Here is a 21,865-nt window from a genome sequence, read left to right on the forward strand (position 1 = left end):
TCCATGCCGTTGCTGTTGACGTCGCCGAGGCTGGAAGCGGTACAGTGATGAGAGGGGTTGATTATGAAGAGAGCTGGTTTGGAGCTCCGCCATCTCCAGGTTATCAGTGTAAATATCAATCATAGCTTGAAGGATCGCTAGAGGGATCTCGAGTTGAAGGGGATCCTTACAATGTCTCTGTGGCCACGGGTCGTGATGAACAACTGGTGTCTGTGAAGGACACGTAATTTCTGGACTGCCATCATTGCTGATTCCAGTGAATGTGTTAAGGCGTCGCCGAGGAAAGGACGGCCCCCCACCATGGGTGGGCGTTGTTGCCGAATCGGCGAGTTCATCGGAACCCTCGGTGCTGCCGCTCGAACGTACTGGTGTTGTGAGAGGCGCGCGTGAAGCTGTGATCCGCCACTTGGGTAAGGAGAGGTAAACAGCTCCTGCAAGGGCATTGACGAATGGCTGCGAATGTGGGGCGTGAATGGGTTGAGCTCCTTTGTGGACTTGGTGTGGCTTTTCATGTACTGCACTGGCAACCAAGGCTGAGAGGGAGATAGGCCATGGCGTGTTGTCAGTTTCCGGGACAGTCGAACCGGGAAGGAGTCCCAAACTGAAACTTCCATGCGTAACAAGACTGATGGCTTCTCACTGGCTGAGTGTCTCATGGCCACATTCCAATACTAATCGTCCGAGCCACTCCACTGGGGTTTCATCTTCTTGTCTTGCCGTCCTGTTAATAAGCTCGTTCAACTTGCCGCGGTTGCGATCTCGGGTAGTCCACTCAGTAATGAGATTCCCATCTCCGTCTTGCCGAGTCTTTACTATCTCGACAGGCTGGGCTTGGAGCGGAGGGATCAGCAAGGGGCCGGGCATTGGCAGAGTGGTGTCCGTAGGAGGTGTTGCTTGGACCCTGCCCCCTGGGTCAGGGAGGGGCGGGTAAAGCGGCATCACCACCGAAGGCGGCGCCTTCCCTTCCGGATAAGGTGGTGGGGGCGGAGTAGTAGGCGGTGCCATTGAGGTGGCAGGTAATGGCTCAAAGACGTTGTGCTCATGGCTGCCGCCAGGGGAAGAGTCATTTCTTCCCGCTGCGCGGCTGATGGTGGTCAGCACCACTTCATAATCGTTAAGGCACCCAAGCGTGGCCGCAAAACCCTCTAAACACGCACACAAGCACTCCGCTTTCTTCCCCTTTTTCTTATCGTTTATTGCCCCAACAGCGGTGAAGACTCCCTGTAACCTCCGGTGACTTGCGCCGCCGGGGATAAGAAACTGAGAAAGATTCACCCCTTCTGTACAGCGCTTCTCGCCTATCAGAGCCACTATCTTTTTCGTGAAAGCATCCCAATCCTGAAAGGGGTCAGTATCTTGCTGGTCACCCGAGGGAAGCTCTTTGGCTACCGCTACACAATCATCAGGGACATCTTGGTTTGACGGGACAGCGAATGACACATTCGAGTCCCTCAGCACACACCCTAATGCTCGGCCCGTTAAGCGAACTTCCCAGGGGCGCCAGGAGTCAGACTGGTGCCACACACAGAACGGCTGGGTGCCATCGTTATCCGCATGGCTGCGGGCCTGGTGAAACTGTAAATGACAGTTCATCAGAGCTTCTGGTCATCCGATGGCCAGATGCCCAAGGACAAACCTGACACCGTGACTGGTTGCCCCTATTGTGTTCTGCAGCCGACCATCCTGTTCGTGACGCCATGTTTGTTGCAGGATCTTTCCCTGGTCGGGCTTACTACAGATCACGAATAGGCGGGAGAACAGTGAACAGGCCTGGTAGCTTTTATTAGTGACTATCAACCTAGCTGCACAGCGGCTAGAACTCACCACGCCTCACGCGCCCTAATGGTGTGTGAGACCGATGAACCTGGCTGGCGAGTAGTTTCTGGGGTTTCAGGTCACCAGGATCAGGCGGGTCCCTGCGTCCTCCTTTGATTGGCCACTCCAAAGGCCAAGCCATATCCGTAATAATTTGCCGTAAATCGTTCCGAGTCCGTTAGACGCAGAAAGGACCCTGACGATCAGGTGAAGGCTCCTTTTATAGCTTAGGTGACGTGCGGTGGTGTGATTGCGTGAGGCACCCTTCGATAGGCCCATGGCACTGACTGACTGACGCTGGACTCCGCCTTGTGGAAAGTTCTAGCTACCGCTTATCTCTTACATTGATGGCAGAAAAACAACTACGGTCTGCCTAGTAACTGTTACATAACTCTGTGTAACTTTTTTCTGATTGGCGAACATGGCCACTTAACAAACATAGTGATCACAACAATCTCCATCTCCTGTGTTTGTAGTCCTGTGACTACTAATTGCATCCTCATTTGAAGTGATTCATCAGCAGGGATTTCTTTTTCCCATGGAAAGATGGAGAAAAACATGGATTTTCCCCTTTACCTGAGGAAAATGCAGATTTATCATTTTAACAGAGAAACCTGTGGATTCTGTACTTTTGCAAAGAGCTTTCCGCAGGCTGGCAGAGTTCCCGCAGGGCCAGGGGGCTATAGGGGGAATGAGGGGCACCAGCAGGGCTGTGGGGGCTGTGGCTTGGGAGTGAGGGGCCTGGACCTGCTTTCTGTGAGTGAAGGGGGCAGTGGGAGCTCTGATTTTCCATGATAAAAAACCCACAATCAAATACCAACATTTGTAGCTATTTAGAATTTATTGCATTACAGTGATTAAGGTACTGGTAGGCTTCCAATTGCTTTAAAATGGTAAATATGTCAAGTAAATGTTATGTTCAACTGATACCTGTATAGTAGCCTTTCATTTTAATCATGGAGTTTGGCGTTTTTAGCAGAGAATTTGCAGTTTTCAATCAGAGAATTTGTGATTTCTTTATCAGGGAAAACCAGGATCCCTGTTCATCAGGCAGTAAATGGAAATAGAAAAGAAGTACCTGAAGCATCACTGCCTGTTTGGTAAGTATAGGCCTTGGAGAAGAAATCCTGCGTTCCACCCCTTGCTCTGTATGACCAAGAGCTGGCTGCTTAATTTCTGCACATGCCTCAGTTTCCCCACATCTAAATGGGAATCAATCACTTCAGACTGCTGCAAGTGGAAAGCCACCATGAAGCAAGGCCTGCAGTGCTTCAAGATGGAGAGGGTCGATGATGAGCTAGAGAAGAGGTGTCAGAGGCAGGCAAGACAAAATGGTACTTGGCATGCTAGTGCAAGCTCACCTGTCTTTATATGTGCAACTTGCTGGAGGGTCTGCTTGTCATGTATCAGACTCCTCAGCCGCTCAAGAAGCTGTGGTGGTACCTGGTAACCCACCAAAAGCACAATCTCCATGGTCTCCTAAGACCAATGGCTGCCAACAGTGATAAAACAGGAACAATATCAACAATCTACCTCAGAGGCTCTTTTGCTTGTGTCATCTGCTGCACTTACCCATTGCATCTTGTTTTAAGAAGGAAGATTGGTTCCTCAGGCCCAAAGCCAGGTGAGTAAAGCAACCCAGCCTGCTAGGGTCCTGCTTCTGGGGTCTTACTCCCTGTTGCTTTGGGAAAACACAGAAATAATATCAATAGTGAACAGCAGTGGAAGGACAGGGGAAGTTAGCAGCCTCTGCAGCCAAATGGCTCTCCCCAAACACATCAAAGAAGATCTCGCTTACATTTCTGTGCTCTGAGCCAGCGGCCCTGAACAATCTCTTCCAAGGACAATACAAATGAGAACTCTAATAACCTTGCAGCCCGGAGCCCTGCCAGTTCCTCGGAGCGGCTGCTTTGGTGGCCATTAAAAAGGGCTCCTTCTTTGCTTCCACCTTAATTACCCTTCTCTGGCTCCTGCACTTGGCAGCAGAAGTGCAAGGATCGCCAGGTTGGAGTAGCTGCTCTAGGACACAGATTGCCTCTGCTTCCCCCAAGCTCTCAGCTAAAGGTGCAGCACAGTGGCCTCCCACATGCTGATAGTCATGTAGCTTGACAGGGCAGGCTGCAGTGGGGAGCAACACAGCACCCATATCAAGAACCAGAAAGGGCATGTGTGTACCATGGCAGTGAGCCATGGTACCTTTATATAGCTCCACAAGTGCATTCCCATGATAACATGGAGGCATGTGGAGGAAACCCACTCAGAGAATGACTTGGTCCCCAGCTAGACCTACGCACCCAGCAGGAAATGTGGCTTAGCTCCTGTGTTGAGATCCCACAGCACTTTACAAAAGGGGACTGATGTTGTTATCCCTTTGTCCAGATGAGGAAAGGGACGGGAAGGGACTCATAGCAAGGCAGGAGCAGAGTTAAGAACAGGTTCCTTGACTCGACCTTTGCCCCACCCTGCCTCCCAGGACTAGCTGACATGAGGAGCTGGCTGCCCTGGAGAGAGGGAACATTGTGGCTTACTGGAACATGCCAGCTCTCAGCATGTCCAACTTCTATTTCCTGCAGGAAACCAGTTTGCACCTTCCTCTTTATGTGGCGCTTACACAATCTGCTCCCTTGTGTCAGCAGGAGGGCGTGAAGCTTAGTGTTTTAGCACTAAGAGCTAAAGCACATCTTTTATCCCCTCTGGCACGTCCCAGGTTGGCTTCCTCCCCAGCCCTGCTCCTGCCCATTTCAAACCCTTGCCAGAGTAGCAAAAATAATCAAGCATCTCTCTCCTCCCTTGGGACTGCCCATGTCCTCTCTGGCACCAGCCTCCTTGGCAATGAGAGTCACATGAGCAATAGTGATGGTCGGAAAGCTGGCAGGAGTACTGGAAGACAAACACAGGCTCCAACACAAATAAGATTCCCAGGGAGGGAGATGGGACGTCTTTCCCACTGGGGTTATTTTTAAACTGTTTATCAAAGATTTGCTGCTCTTGGCATCGGGGGTGGCAGACTATTTTTGGGCAGATGTTGTAGCTCTCTGCAGAGAGGAACTGCCACCAACCTATTCCTTCTCTCCCTAGCACCATCTGATCTCTCTGGGTTTCTGAGGCATACCTTCCATATAAGTTTTGTATATTCACACACACCCAGAGTCACATTTTTTAAACCACATTGCTGCATGCTGGTACCCTCTCATAACAAATGCTACTAGCAACTCACTTGTGCTCTTTCCTGTCACCATCTTATCCAGCTCTTGGTATGTCAGCAAAATCCTTGCTCCCCTCCATTTTTTCCAGCCCTCAGTGAGAGTGGTTTAGGCACAGGACTAGGTCTCTGGACACTGGGTTTCAGCTCCCATCTTACTGCAGGCTTCTGGCATGACCTAGAGACACACACCTTGTGTTACTGTGTCTCAATTTCTTATCCATAGTATAGGAATAAAAGCATCCATACCTCACCAGGGTGTTGTGAAAATTAATTAATGGTTGTGAGAAGCCACTTAAGTAGATAGGTGGCAGAACTGGGAGTTAATTAATATTAAACCCTCTGGGAGTAGAACATAGGAAAGAAGATACATTATGGCTTGTTCCTGCTAGTAAGTTACCATGCACTTTAAATGTACAAGCAATGTCTACTTTTAAACACAGCTGCTGAAAAATAGAAGGCATCTCCAAATGGATCCTATGCAGTATTTGTGGCAGGAATCCTCATTGGTGTATTGAGTTTGAAATGCAAGCAGAAGAAAAGATGGAATTAGCAACTGAAGTCTCTGTGACTTATAGGAAGTCAAATCAGATAGAAGCAATAGAGAGAGAGGTGGGAAAAGGCAATGGTGGGAGATGTGAAACCGATGGAAAATGGAAGGATCATACTCTGGAGAGGGGTAAGCAGTCCAACTAGTGACCAAGAGGAAGACACCTGAGGAGTTGCCCAAGAAGAAGAGGCAAGTAGTTGTATTGTTGGCTCCAAAATGAGGAGCATGACGTGAGGTAATCATGAACAAAAGAGAAAACAAGACTACACATGACCTGTTGGCTGCTAGGACAAAAGTGTTGCCATATGATTCCCAGGTATCCTGAAAAAAGTCTGGGAATTTCCCTTTGATTGTTAACCATATGGGAACAATGATACCTCTGGAGAAAGATTCACTATACCCAAATGTGATTTTAGGGACCTGAGTGAAGTCTCACTTATTGGAAGTGACTCTCTTCTGATCTCCTTCATGAGTGATGAACAGGGATCCTGGGTCTCCCTGATAAAATCTCAAATTCTCTGATTAAAAATCACAAATTCTCTGATAAAACCCCCCAAATTTGTGCTTAAATTGAAAGACCACTATATATATAGGTCTCAATTGAACATAATGTTGTCTTGATATATTTACCATTTTAAAGCAATTTGGAAGCCTGCCAATTATTAAAATAAAATAAATTCTAAATACCTATAAATGTTGGTATTTGATTTTTGCTTTTTTATCATGGAAAATCAGAGCACCCCCTGCTCTCTTATCTCACAGAACATGGGTCCAGACCCCTCACTATCAAGCCACAGCTCCCCAGCCCTGCTGTTGCCCCTCACTCCCCCCTTACATTAGGGCTAGTGGTATGAAAAAGTGCTGGCCAGTGTGTGTCAGGGAGTATTTACCCACCAGATAAATTCATTGGAATCAACAGGAATGCATATGTTAGTGTGCCTTCACCACAGTGAGTAACGGCTGTAAAATATGGATTTTCTTCAAAAGAAACAAGTGCTTGTCATTGGAGGGTCCAGAGGAGGATTCATGAGCCTGGATCTTCCTCTTATTAGTAAGATAGGACTCACGGAGGAAATAAGAATGATAAGGAAGCTTGGAACCAGTTGGAACCAGTGACCACAAGATATTTGAACTGCCTGTATGCAGGATGCCAGCAGAAAGTGAACACCGTTTTTTCAAGAAAGCAAATTCAGAGAAAAAAGAAAGAAACCCATAGTCAAATTCACTGCTGGTATCAGTGGACAAAACCTTGTTGCCCATTTCCTCCTGTGGTGATTTTGACCCTTCCAGTCAAAATTCACCCTGATGCAGAAGGCCAACACAAGACCTATTCACCATTTACATCCCCTCCAAGCCTTAATGCATAGGCCTCACAGGGGCTCTCTGTATCTTTGATCCTGGTGACTGATGGGATGGAAGAAAGCACTAACATCCACCAGAATGCCCTAAATCATGTTCTAATGAAGATGGCAATTCTGCTGCGAGAGGCTGCAAATAAGCAAGCCATCATCAAGGTAGCTTCTGTGAGACTTGCACACAGAACACAGGTTGGGGTGGGGAGTGCAGGAAAAACCCTGTGCCATGAATTATGAGAGAGGAGACTACACAGTAGGTTTAGTTTTGGCCCCAGAAATGGAGGAGCAATAGCAAAATGTAGAACAGCTAGGAAGCAAAGGCAAATTCATCCAAATACACAGGCCAAATATTAACACCCCACATACTGTTGGGGTCCACATGGACCAGAATCGCTAAAAGAGATACTAGCACAAAATTGTTATGTGACTTTTTCCTCTCTGGGTGGCCATCCTGTCCCAATCTATTAAAAATACACCGTACACTAAAGGACTGCCCATAAATATCCACAAAGGCCCTCTACCCCTACCCACCTCATTAACCCAAAAGAAAAAAAAGGGCTGCCCAACAGCTTCACAGATCTGGGCTCTGACAAATCACAGGCAGAGGTGGTTTCCAGACCACAGACAATACTTAGAGAACACCTTTCTTGTCATCTCCTTTTGTTGTATCAAGAGGGCTCCAGCTTGAATGCAGCTGCTGATCTGGGGGACCATAGCAGTATCTGAGGGGGAGGGGGAGTCTCCCAGGTAGCCAGCTTCTAACCTCCCAGCAGCTTTACGGTGTTAACCCAATCCATTGTGTTCCACCTGGAAGGCTCCTGGGGGATTCTGCAAATCCCACAGCACAGGAGGAAAGTGCTTCCAACATGGGACTCTACTTGATGAGCAGACTGCAGGATTTTGCACTATCTTCCACTTGTGGATAGCCCTAAAGTGTAACTTATCAAGTGTTACAGCAAGGGAACCAAGGGAGTATTTTGCATGTCTTGGAATAATCACTGTCAGAATAGACCTAAAAGCTGGATCAACTATTCTCTATGGAAGGGTCCTGGCTACAGTGCAGGCGGTGGCTGTGGCCCAGGCTGGCACTGGCAACCACAGCTGCCTTCACCCAGGGAGAGAGCTCTCACTCAGCCAGCCTGTTAATGCCGCTCTCCCCGGCACTTGGCTGGAGTGTCGATTCCGGTCTCTTTCCCTCCACAAAAATGAAACAAAGGACCAGACAGTGAGGAAGCGACTCCTTGGAGGCAGTTCCAGGGTCGTGAGGACCACGACATCTCTCTCCAGACAGATGGGTGGGCGACTCTCTGTGCCTCACGTCATCTCTTTCTCTTACCTTGCGCAGCTTGTGAAATTGGGAGAAAACCCAAAACCGGACGTTAACTGGAAGCCAGAAAACAAGAGCCAGGGAAATGGCTGAAAGGGTCCTGACTCAAACGTCTGCCAGGGATTTCTGGGCCGAGGGGCATGTACGTGCAGTTAGCAGCGTGTGAACCACTGCTAGGGCTGAGTGACACGCGTCTATTTTTCACGATGGCTTTCCTGGCAAGCTGAGCAAAAGTCAGCTGAGGGTTCTGCATGCTAGCCAGATCAGCTGGCAGGGAATGAAGCAGAGGATGGCAACAGCTCGTCCCCCCAGCCCTCCCTGCACGGGGGCTGCACCTGCCTCTGACGCCTTTGTGCTTAGAAAACACAAGAGGAGCGCGTGCCTTCCAGCACGTTAGCCCTCTGGGATGGCTCAGAAGCCTCTGGGCTAGTGCCATAGGCCCCACAGTGAAGCACCACTCACTGTAGCGTCCAGGTGCCCACTCATTTCTAAGCAGTCTGGTGAGATTTTAATCAAGGGTTGGCCTGAATTTTAATGAGCTGTGGCCTTCGCTACCAGCTACCTGCCTACCTGTGGCTTCAGAGGGGGAAAAAAATGATGACCTTTTATTTCAAGGACACAAGCTTCCCCCACTGACCTAAAGGAGACTCTCTGCTATGAATCGTGCAATTGATACTTAGTTCTATTCATGTCAGTATTTCTCAGCAGTTTCCAAGACTGGCAGTAGCAGAGTGCCCTTGAAGAGTTCACAAAGAACTAAGACTCCCCTCTGTTTTATCCTGCAGGCCTGGCCTGTTTTTAGGTAATAGTTCTGCCCTGCAAGGGTCATCACCTTCACATTACCACCGCTAACTAGTGCTGAGTAATATCCTATGGTCAGCATAAAAAAGAAACAAATGCAGCACTCCCCTTCATAAAATCTTCTCTCAGATTTCAGTTCCAGTCTCCCAATTTGCACCCAACCCCTTGCCTTCTCACTCCAAATATCAGGCTAACATTGTCTGTCCTTTAAAAAAAATTGAGTACAGTTTTTAAAGAACTGTCTCATCATTTCATTCATCCATACATTGCACTCCCTGAGTCAGATGGAAAAAAAAGCCCCTACCCCAGACTGACCTCAGGTCTTTCAACCCAGATCCCCAGAGTAATTTGGAGCAGCACCCAGACTTGTGGGGTGAGCTGAATCCATGAGTCACCTTTCATCATCTATGTAATTGCACATTGTGGGTGACATGTCTGTAAGAGGAAAGTTCCTGTAATTTTACACACTGGACAACAGACACGTAGTAACTTAGCTAATCACACTCATGCTCAGAATGACTCAATGTCTATATCTACACTGCAATCAAAAGTGTGACTGCAGCCAGGCTAGGTGCACCCAGGCAAGGTTTAACCTACTTAGCCTGGGTACCAATAGCAGCATAGCCATAGTAGCACAGACTTCACCTGAGGCTGAGTCTGCCTCAGACCCTACATACTCACTTGGGTGGCTGGCCCAAGCTGAAGTCTGTTCACTGTGTCTTCACAGCTATGAGCACCCAGGCTACCATCACACCTGCAACAGCAGAGCAGGCACATCCTAAAATACTCAAGGGTGAGATCTGCCCTTGTGCATATAACCTGCACAAGTCCAAAGGACTGGCATGGAACTACAGTGGCACCTGGACCTGTTCTGAGCCACCTTCACCAGGTGAATGGCACCCTGAATGAATACAGCAGGTTAATTCCTTTGCTGTGTGTTTTATCTGCAGAGGAGTACAGCATGGATTGGCCCCATGGGAAGAACAGCAGCAGGTTTGGCCCTTAGGCTTCATCTTTACTCAGCAGCAACCACTGTCAGCATGCAGACGCCCAGGTGCTTCTATGCATCTCTGCTCAGCTGCTGTGCCCCCACAATGCAGGGCACATGCTGGGAAGGCCCTCAGAGCTAAAGAGACCTTGGCAGGAGGTGCAGAGCTATGAGTGTGGCTGGCTGCTGAATGATACCAAAAGCTTTACTCCATTCAGCTGAGGTGGAGAAACTCTGCCAGCAGGAAGAAGGGGTTTGGTCACAGCAGAGAAGCCTTGGGTGTGAACATGCTCAGGGAACTATTCTCAGAACTGGAGCCTGGTGTATTTTGTGCTTTGTAAAGAAGTTCTTTTCTCAGTCATTCATTGCAGCACAGTTATACAACTAAAGGAGGGTGGAAGGGGGCAACCAGGGCACTAGTCCTATGCACTGACTTGGTAGAGGGGACACAGAAGTAGCAGCTGCCGCCGCCACTCTCCCAGTCACCATGCCACTGCTGGCAGCCTGGCTGCTGCCACCACCCTGTACACCATTCAGGGGACAGAACTATGCGGTTACACCTCTGCTGCAACAGGTTGCTGCTTCTAGACCTTTAGCCACAAGGGGTCAAAATTATTAAGCACTATTAAATATACAAGAAGTTCTGACATGCCTCCCAGTAAATGCCTGTATGGCACCTACACACCAACTATACCACACAAACTACACTGTCCATCCCCATGTCCTAGCAGGACTTAACAGGGCTTTTGTAGAACTGGCTCCTGTGATCCAAAAGTTCCTCAACCCCATTACATTGCAAACAACATCCTGAGATCACTTCCATCCATGACAGAAAGGCAGCCAGCTCTGGACTGGAATGTGGCAGCTGCTTAACAGCACACCAGAGGGCCAAACAGTGAAGAATGCTTTACTCAGGGGAAAGAGCAAGGGAAGCTGAGCTGGTTAGAATTTAGGGAGGATTAACCCCTCTAATCCTGCACAACCTGCCGTAGGAACTTGACTGAAGCACACAAGTTGGGGACTAAGTGCTGGACCTCAGCTGGAATGATGCCTCTCCAACAGAAGTCAGCTCTCTGGCAATGTGTTGGGGTACTGACGAGGAACTAACTGAAAATGAAGAACACCACTGATGTCATTTCATCCTGCAACACCTGCCTGGAAGCAATGACCAGCTCCAAACCTCCTTGGGTTCCAAGCCTGCTTTTAAACTCAGAGGACATGACTCTGGTCTCCACCGGAGCCATCACAAAGAAGCACAATTGCCAGGCTTTGTGCTGGCAATGCCAAGGATGCTGTAGTCCAGCCCTCACAGGCAAAGGAGCAGCCTGTGCATGAGGAGGACGAGCAGATTTCTGCAGGATCCAGAATGCCCATCCACTTTGCATGAGGATTAACTGGGTGAAACTTGAACTTCAGTTCTAAGGGAAGCAGTCCTTTTAAATGGGAAGAGTGAGCAGAGCCATGCTTCCTCTCAGCTCACTCCACAGCAGGACAGCCCAACACAAGGCCTAACCATGTCTTTACCGTCTCTTGCTTTTACCATCTCTCTTGCTGTCATGTATAGGAGTCATGAGCCCTGGCTCTTGGCCCTCCATGTCCAAACCCATCAGCTCAGAGACACGAGTCTGTTGTGAGCATCTTTGGCTAGGGAGGGGGGAGCTGGAGGGAGATGAGCACAGAAATAGTCTGGCTGGGAAGCACAGAGAAGGCGTGCAGGCTGCGGTTAACAGGCAGTGCTCTTTGCCAGACTAGGAGGATGGGATTCCCCGTGCTATCACACCCGCAGCTAATTGCAGGGCAGCCTGGGTTCTCAATAACTGTGCTGCTCAGAGGAAGAGGAGACACAGCAGAAAGAAAAATCTAACCAGGACTTGGGTTTTGTTCCACTGAAAATGAGAGCAGGAGTCTGCAAGCACTACCTGTCTCCCCTGATGTGCCAAACAGTGCCCTTCAGGCCTGACTCCCCAGTTCCCCATCTTGTCCCAGCCCTGGGCTCCCAACAGCCAACTCTGCTGATGTTCTTTATTCCTAAATACAGCTCCTGAACTCTGCATGATATATGATTCATGCAGGGGTTTTCTAATATCCACTCCTTATGAGAGACCAAAACACTCATTTTCCTTAGGCCTGTTCCAAACTGGAGTCCAAATCTGTGAAAGCCACTGAGTAACATGAAAGAATCATGAACTCAAGATTGGCAGCAGGTTCCTGTCATGATTTCTTTCCAAAGAGGATAAGTGACACAGAACTCCAGCAGGGAGGTTCACCCTGTGAAGTCACTTATCCTCTAAATACCCTTTTTTGCAGTATTAAACTGAAAAAAGCAACCTTTCCAGAGAATTGTGTTGAGACAAGTGGCCAGGCTGGGGGATGTGTATGAGAGCTGGTAGCTCAGGTGTTTGGAAATGGCAAAAGAAGTCTTAGTCACTGGGGCCAAGCTGACCCCAAGCTGGTGCAATTTCCACCTGATGGCTGTTTGATGCCCTATGTTGTGCTCCTGGTGGATAGGAGCCTGCCACACAAGAGCTCTGCCTCACCCCTTCTCACTAGGTGGCATCTTGGCTGGCACTCTGCAGAGAAGCCAAGTGAACACATGAGCCAAAGAACCTTTTCTTGGGCTGGAAGGATGGTCCCCACTGGTTATAACCACAAGTCACGTAGGTTAGCAGCTCCATTGGGTTGGGCTATGCCCATTTATACCATTCAAGCTGCTCAGTGGAGGACAGCACGATTGAAAAGAAGCCATTGCTTGTTAGTGCTATCAGCCCAGCCCCTTCTTTCAGTCTCCACAAAGGAGCTAGAGAGTAGTATCACCAGGCACTAACTCAGATTCCTACTGGATAGAAGAGCCAGTAAAGCTACCAATGCTGAAGAGCAACCTCTCTTTTTGACCATTTTCCGCCTTGTTGAGTAACCAGCTAAGCTCAGAGGCTGTGTCAGTGTGGAGGAAGCAGCAAAACCCTGACTACTTTCCCAGAGACAAGGCTAAACTGGCAGGGCATGACAGGGTGAGGCACTGCAGTGACCTGCTTCTGCTGAGCACACAAGCAAATTCACTCCAACACAGCAAGAAAAGGTGCAGGTGGAGCAGGGAGGTGCCAGGATCTGCTCTTCCTTCCTTTCAGATACCTGTATTCACCTGGTAAACTTGGCTGTCTGCCTGGTTGTCTTCTGACTTATAATCATAGAGAAGTAGGGCTGGAAGGGACCTCTAGAGGTCATCTAGTCCAACACTGACTCACCTCCCCTTGGGGTCACCCAGGAGTGAGTCCAGTGAAATCAAGTTACATCAGAGGATGTAAGAGAACAGTCAAGCCAGAGGGGCTTGCCAGCCTCACAGGAAACAAGAAGAAACTGGTGCTAGGTTTATGTGGCCCAACAAAACTGTGTGGGCACCTCCACAGCTGGACTTAACCATAGTCAGTGGAGCCAAGACAGGTCACATCCACTGAGGATATGTCCCATGACGATTTTGCTGGCCAGTGGGAAACTGCTGCTGTCACAACTCAATGTGCTGAGTTGTGCTGGGGCAAGCATGGTTTCAACCTGGCTGGAACACCGACTGCCTTTGCAGGATGAATGAGCTGGGGGCTAATTCCTGATACCTCTTCCTCCTGGGCCCTTGCCCTCAGATCACACTCATAAGGAGACCTAGTTCAGTGCATTGAACTTTGTCTTTATCACACCTTCAGTTGTTTTGCCAGTTACTCGTGACTCTGCTGGAGAAGTCCCCATGCTCCCGCTGAGCTGTTACTCTTGTAAGCCTTTCAGATGACACAGTCCCTCCTGGTGTAGGAGAGACAAGGCTGTGCACTGTACAAAGGTGGGGGATGACTGGGTCACATGGAAGGAACCTTTGTGCGGCTGGCATGTTACACAGCACCTATCTGCACCTTCCCTTGACCTTTCTCCTGCAGCCATTCAAAACAGTGATGACAGAACTGCCAATGGGATAGCAACTCATATTCTGTTGATGCAATTTATAGTGCTGTCTGGATGGCTTGTCAGCTGGGATTTCCCCCTACTGCCTAAGCCCTGCATCATCTCATTCTCTGTCACGGTGAGTAGGGGAAAAGACTCTTCCCTCCCTAGCAACATTTATACATGGTTATGTATTTGTAGTCCATAGTACAACCACGAGCCAACTGAGATCAGAGCTGCATTGTACTAGCCACTGCATATTCACTGAGAGGGAGTTCCTCATCCAAAGGCATAAGGCCAGAGCCTGTTCTACATATAAAGGCTTGTTGGTGGTGCAGAGACAGTAAGTCCAAACAGTGAGGGGCTTGAGTATGTCTCACCTGCACCCACTAACCTGCCCCAAACCTGAGAGTGTGCCGGTCATGCTGCACCATGGCCACCCCTAGAGGCTGCCCACAAGCCTACAGGAGGCTGGGAGGTTGAAAGCAGACTAGCCTTGTTGAGCAACCTCTGGGTTCATAGTGTGCCTGGGAGCATGGGCAGGCAGGGTGTGGGCAGAGGGTCCTTCTCCATGCCAGGACTCTCCATTCCTGCCAGGTAGATTTAGACATCTAAGTGCTTTCCTATTCCACCCTGGTGTGGTCCCTGAAAAATTGCTAGTGCCTCTATTTTCATAATATATCTTCAGCTTTAGCTTTAAGGTTTTCACAAAAGCAGCAAGGAAGAGGAGGGGAGTTTTGCACCTTTTGCACTGGTAGTTTTTCAGGGGCTCCATTCAATGGAAATAGGAAAGCCCTTAGATGTCTACTTGAGGGAATGGGATCTGGGCCTTCCAGCTTAGATGAAAGGAATAAATTAGGGATAATTGGACCCAGCCATGTAAACCAGCAAGGTCAAGCTACCCTATCACCAAACTACAGCATGATGCTTTCAAATTTCCTGTCACCTGCTCACCTTCTGAAACATGTCCCAGCTGCACTGGAGAAGTGGAAAGCTCCCCACTTCTACCCTTTTCAAGTAAATGACTAGTTTTGAGTAGGGGAAAAAAGAAAAATACAGCAGTGAGGTGAAGGGAACATAGAAAGGAGAGAAGCAAGGGTGAATAGGAATGGAAAGCAAGAAAAAATTGTGAAGAGAGATTATGGCAGCAAGGGGAAAGGATGGGAGGAGAGAAAAAGTACTAAAGGCACCAGAGAAAGGCTAAATGATGAAACTGGAAGGACCAGAAGAAACAGTATGGTTTTTTTATTGCCTCTGTGATCTGGCTAGCCCCCAGTGTAATTAAGGCCCAGATCCTGAATTGGGGGGGCGGGCGGTCTTGAGGCCTTCAGTAATATAAATATTCACTAGTAATACTGTTTGGGATGCAGATGAATGGGTGGAAAGCATAGCCACTGGAAAAAGAGGGGAAAATCCAGACCCAGGTGGGGAAGTGGAGATGAAAGGAATGGGAAAAGCAGGAGCGACAGAGTCAGATGAATTTTATATGGAAGAATAAGAAATTAACTATATCATGCTGGGCAGCTGGTATGCTGGGAAACCCTCTGGTATTGTTATACACCTCCAGGGGTGCCACCAGAGAGCTTAGCACCAAACTAATTAGTTCTGGAAATAGCCTGTTCAGTAGTGAGATCATTCATTCTCCGCAGCTAGAAATCTGATGCCGTCTACAAATTTATTTTCCAGACTAGTAGCTGATACTCATGGAAAATTTTAAACCCTGAGGTTCAAATAGTTACACCCTGAGTTTGTCAGTGTCAAGATTCAACATCCGCTCAGCCGGTGCAGCTATCTTGAAATTGTTTCGCCCTGGTAATAACATCTTCAGTAGTCCAACCAGCAAATAGAAACAGTGGCATGTAACTTAGCGCAGCCCATGAATAATGATCAGCAAATAGCTGTAGTGACAAGTTCCCAAACAGCCAGTTGACTACAATAAGTTTACATTCAGGGCTCATTGGACATTTTAAAATAATTAACACTCTAATGTTTGATGTCTTGCAAAAAAACAAACAGTGAATGAAATACATTATTTGTTGCGCACAGTTTTCCTACCTCTGACTGAAGGGAACCAGTCCTGGTCAGAAGGAGGTGGAAAGGATGACTCCTCATAAGTGTTCTCTGTCTCTATGAACCAATTATGTGAACGTGGTTTTTAAAAACACACACAGAGGCACGGCTTTTGTCACGAAGTCATAGCCATGCCAAACCACTGTCCTACTTGTTGAGGTTTGTGTGGAAAAGAATGATTTCTACCAGCCTGGGCTTGAGACATGAACTGTTCCATAAGCAGTGTGCCCTGCATTCCACCCTGCCCTGTAGCCTGCCATAGGATGGTTTAATCTTTTCCATATTTAACAAAAATCAAAGGAAAGCAGCAGCAGTGACTTTCATTTCAAGCAGGTATGGTTGCTGGAAACTGACAGGTAGCAAGCGTTGTAACAGATAAGCATCTCTTGCACTGAATGGGGTGCTAGGGTTGGAGCAAAATGTGGTCATATACAGGGTGTTGGGTGTGGCATACAGGTCGTGAAGGGAGCCTGGGTTGTCATTTCCACATCAATGGCAAGTGTCTTGAGGACATGCCATGTTTGGTCATGGGCTTGGCTACTTGGTGGAGGTATTTCTACTACTGCTATGGTGGCATACCTATGTTGGCAAGGCCCCCTTGTAGAAATGACTGGCATAGTTACATCACCTCCCTATCAGGCATTAGCTTAGAAGGAAGAAGCTCTCCTTTGTGGCATAGCTGCATCCATGCATCAGTTTTTGCTGGCAAGCTATGTTAGTGAGGGGGTGTGATCTTTTTATAGCCTTGACACAGTGTTTAAGAGTGTGGCAAAGGTACCAAGTATACCTCCTCTATGGCACTCTGGGGGCCTTAAGCAAATGGGTAAGCCTGCAGGCTACTCCCCTGGACCTCAGTACTTCAAGATGGACTGCAAGAAAGCAGCCTTCATTATTGCTCAGTGCAATGAAGGCGCAGTTGGAGCCACACCAACCACTCTGGAAGTGCCTCCAGTCCTTGATTGTGACAGAGCGACCTCAGCTGTGCAGAAAAATGAGGCCAGACAGAACACTATGACCTACCTGGCCTGGCAGCTCTGGCTGCAAGGCAAATGCAGAGCCTTGAACTTCCTGTTTATCCTCCTTTGGAAACAGCAGAGTATTCAGGCAACAGCACATCTGTGAGATAAGGGATGCTAGCCAGGATTACAGCCAAGAGACCCTGGGATGGATGCGGGAGGGATTAAACCAGCTGCCTCAACTGCAGGGTCAGCTCACTATGGTGGTCAGCCAAGAGGGAAAAGCCCTCCTTAGAGAAGAGACCAGGGCCCCATTCTACCCCACCTCCATATATACAGAGGGGCAGCATCTCCCTTTTTAGCCTGCCTCTACCTTTCTGTAGCAGTGCTGTTTCCCTTCTCTTCCTTTTTCACTCTCAGTGCTGCCTTTCTCAGGGCAGATTTCATTTTTTCCCATGAGGAGACTAACACATTGTCCTTCGTGTTGAATACTGAGCACATACAGTGCTTCACAATAAAGGAAATATTCCTCTCCTGAAGCTTTTCCAGAGGAAAGGCCTTGGCAGGGCTAGGGCCCTGTGTGACTGTGTGTGTGCATCTATTACCCACCACAGCCGTGACTCACCTGCAAATCCCTGAAGGAAAGGGAAGAGGCTAGGAAACTTGTCCCATTAGGAGAGGTGATGTGGAAGAAGTCACAGAGTGAAGTTAAGGGTGTGACAACCAGGTGAGTAGCTTGGGAGGACCAAACGCTCTAGAGGGTGTGGAGGTGAGAGCTTGACCAGGAGGGTTGTTTAAACGTGCTCTGGAGGAGAGAAGTGTGGACTGTAAGAAAGGAAATGAGCAGCTAGCATGAGACCTTTGGGATGGGGAGCTGTCTGGTCCAACTGGCTTGGAGCTTGGGAGGTGCTGCCCAACTTCATGGGGACAAAGCCTGCAGCCTCATGGCTCACTTCGTTAGTACGTGCACTGGTGAACATGCTGTGCTGTGCCCCATGGGGAAACCTAGGGCCATCCATGCCACTTGCAGGTCAGCACGTATTAGAAGCAACAGTGAAATGGTCCCCTTGGTTCTGCAGTATTACTGGTGAATAGCAAATAGACAGCAGAACTGGCTGCCTGGCTTTCTATGCAAGCTAAGGTCACACTACAGCCTGTTGCAACTGCCGGCAGCCTGAACCTGAGCAGGGATAGTGCTGTCCCTTTGTGGGAATGCGGAAGGCCCCTAGCCAGATTGCTTGCTCTCTGTTTGATGTCAGGAGTCATTCGTGCTTTGCCAAGATCATATGTGTAAAACATATGCATCATCATGGTCACCATAGCAGAGGCAGAGACATACCTGTTTCCATGCCTGGTTGGCCCAGGAGGGTATGCACCCTCTACATCTGGTCTGTCCCCTCTGGAGAAAGAGGCAGAAAATTGCAGTGCCTAGGCTTAAAATGTGAGTTAGTTCAGCCCCATTGAAGCAAGTACCCCCTCCCTTCCCCACCAGCACTATAGGCTTTATCATATCTGCTTAAGTGCAGATCCCACGCATGGAGAAGGCCCCTGTGTATTTGTTGCCTCTGCTCAGCACTGTTCAGCCCTCCCCTGCACCCTGCTGCCCTGTGACAGACCTGATGAAGTAAGAATGGCAGAAGTAGCCCTAGAGCCTGGCTCCCATCTTGCTTTCCCTGGTGATGGGAAATAATAAGGTTCTAGGTGAGTGCTGGAAAGGATGCCAGCCAGTATGTAAATCACAGTCATGCTGAGGCAAAAGGCAATGCCACCTACAGGATGGAGCTGAAATGTCTTCAGGCTGCACATCTCACCAACAGGTAGAGCTACTGTCTGTATAGCCGAAGTCTAGCATTACACAGTGTCACCTTGCAGGATGCAGTGAGGTCCCACAACCCCCTATGATATGGTTTGGGGGTAGGGAGAGAATTGATCTGTGGGGTATTCAGACAGAGGGGTGCCCCAGCAGAGGCAGGATCCTCTCTTCTAGCCAGCCCTGAATAACCATTATCCAGGCCTTAGACACACACAGCTGGATGTGGGCAGACGTGATTCCAGGCACAGCCACAGCTCCTGCTCTTGTGGGAACCCAGCGGAAACGCTCCTGGTTTCCTCTGGACTCCTCTCAGCTGCATGTGGAGATTTTCATGGGCAGAGCTCAGCCAGGGAAGCTTGCCCACCCCCTGCCCCCACTCCGCCAGGGTCCTGCCAGCTGTCTCAGGCACTCACATATGTGAACTTTTGTCTGCCTTGAAAGAAGAATATTTCAAAGGCATCATTAACCATCAGCATCTTAATTAGCTGTGGGCAAATGGCAAAATAGCTGCACCTTCAGCAAGGAAACACAACCTCATTTCCTGAGCCGCTGTTCAGCTCTGCCAACGCACTTCACTCCTGCCCCTCAGCACCACCCCTGCTCACTCTGTGCCAGCTCTCTGCCCGTGCCTCTCACATCTGCCCTGAAGCCCCCACTGTGATGCCAGCTTATTACTGCCACCACCCTGCAGAGGCAAGTCCTGACCTGTATCCCATCTCCAACTATTTCAGCCTGGGGGCCACTGCACACACAACTCTGCCAATGTCCCTTCATTCCTGTCTTGCAACCCTACACTGTTCTTCCAGCCCCCGGTACCCCAACAGCCCCTGAGTCCTGACCTGCATGCTTCTTACAGTTGCATCAGTCATTCAGCCTATATCAGTTATTAAATGAAGAATTTCCTAAAGAACCACAAAAAAGCAGGCGGCTTTACAATATCCACAGAATGAAAAAAGAACCAGACAGTTGTTAACATTTTTTGGAAAGTGGCCTGGAGAACAAATACAGCCAAGTTCCAAACCTCTTACCAATTAGAGTCCATTCAATGCACTAATACTGAAAGTCTCTCACCATCCAGTGCTGTCTTACTACCATGCTTCAGTAATAAACTTCAGGAATCTCCTGTCCTGTGTCAATGGTGCAGTGTTATATAGACATCACATTAATAGCTAGCCAATTGCTGCTAGTTGCATGGGAAACTGAGACTTGGGCACTGTCTCATTGAAACCTTCCAGGTTTTGTCTTACAGATAATTTGCTTAAAATAAGGATTTAATGAGCTAACAACATGCCAGCATGCTGTATCTTTCCATGTGGCTAGGGTGAGGGAAAAGATGCTCCGGGGCAACCCAAGAGGCCCAGCCATTTAGAAAGCAGCTATGAAGGATGCCTGGGCTTCCTTCTCTTTCTCCTTGGTTCACCAAAACTCTGTTCTGTGTTGGCCTTTCAGTCCTGACAGGGCATCATCACCCCTTTCTCCTTACCCACGTGCCTATAAAACAGGGAAAACACCCTTTGGGTAAACTTTGCAACCACTCTGTTTCTTCCTAACTCCCAGAGAAGTTGTTCAGTTCGTAAGGCCTATACAGACAGCCCTTACAAATGGAAGCATATTAACCACCCCTGTCTTTCCCACACACCTGGCAGCAATATGCCTCTCTTGCCCTGACTTCATCTGCCTTCTCTTTCAAACACCCCTCTGGTGTTCCAGCATAGGGAGGGCCTTTCCCAGCAATGCATCATGGTGGCAGTAGTTAATGGAGAGGCTTAAGATGGGCTCTGAGTGCACAGGGAAGGGGTTACATTTCTCCAGTGGGGTATGGGAGAAGAACCCACCCCACATCACAGAGACTGCTTGAGCTGTCAGGCCTGAAGGGAGAGTCCTACAGGGGCGGCCATCAAGAGGGTGGAGGCCCTTTTACACTGAGCAGAGGATTCACAACTCAGCACCCTGAAGCCAAGGGATGAGGTCAAGGGTTTGTTTACTGCCTTCTGTGAGAAAGGGGAGCTTTCATGGCATTATTTTCCCTGCCAAGGAGAAGCTGTATTGGCAATCTGACCCTGGCAAGAAGAGACTTGTTTATTTGCTCCCTTGGAGCAAGGGCATCATATGATTACCACTCTGAACACTTTGGTTTGACTTTCCTACAAGGACAAAGGAGAACCCTTTGTTTATGGTCTTCCCTGAAAACCAGGGGAAAAATGTTTATTTGCCCGTTGTTCCCCTGGAGAACAACAGGGGACACTGTGTTTCTTAACCTCTTCCTGAGGGGGCCCTAATAATAAAGCTGGTTTACCGGTTGGTATGGACTGTGTATCTGATGTAACCTGACTGTGTCCTCTCCCTGTTAAATAAAAGCCAGCAGCAACAGAAGGCCTGCTTCACTGCCTTGCAGAGTCACATAAGCCAGTACAAAGCTGGTGTCAAGTGCTACCTGTCTTGTCAGGCAGTGTTGGACACCCAGAACTGTGTACGTCAACGACAAGGCAAAGCATAGGGCAGTGTCAAATCAGAACTGGAAAATTCAGCTTCTGCATTCTTTAGGCTGGCTCCTCTTCCCACAGACCATCCCTACCTTGGGGTTGGGATTTTCATCACCAATGCCTGTGTCCTGCACACAGAAATGATAAAGTGTACTTATCCCCATACCCACTACCTGCAAGATCATATGATACAATATGTGCACATACAGCTTTGTATGTGAAACCATCTATGTCCATACTTTCCAATCCAAGGAGTATTCTTGGCCAACACAACTAATGAGCAATGGCTTTTCCAGTGCTACTATACAAATGTGTGTACAATTGCTTGTGTGCGCAAAACCCTACATGCACAACACAGGGCTGCTTATGAAGGTCTTCCTCTCTTCATCTTTGGTGAGTAGTCACTGGGCCCCTGGGATTTCTGTGTCTGTGGGTCTGCTATTAGGAACTATATAGGAAAAAGCAAAAGGTAGTAATGCCAGAAAAATTGCTCTAGCTGTGCTCCTAGTATAAGAGAGTAAATCAATATCACTCCTATCTAGGAGTATTTGACTAGTTAAATAAAGTTTGGTTAATTGACCAGT

The 21,865-nt window shown here is 48.5% G+C and overlaps 1 long non-coding RNA gene and 1 pseudogene across 1 annotated transcript in view; one reads left to right on the forward strand and one right to left on the reverse strand.

Annotated features, from left to right (window-relative positions):
• Positions 1 to 21,865, reverse strand: part of LOC149873506 (uncharacterized) — a 121,044-nt gene that overhangs the window by 52,115 nt on the left and 47,064 nt on the right. The gene's annotated exons all lie outside the window — the stretch shown is intronic.
• Positions 6,980 to 21,865, forward strand: part of LOC149873507 (uncharacterized) — a 50,202-nt pseudogene continuing 35,316 nt past the window's right edge.

This window comes from Crocodylus siamensis, chromosome 1, assembly GCF_052110815.1.
Source record: "Crocodylus siamensis isolate JL-2025a chromosome 1, ASM5211081v1, whole genome shotgun sequence".
Lineage (NCBI taxonomy): Eukaryota > Metazoa > Chordata > Crocodylia > Crocodylidae > Crocodylus > Crocodylus siamensis.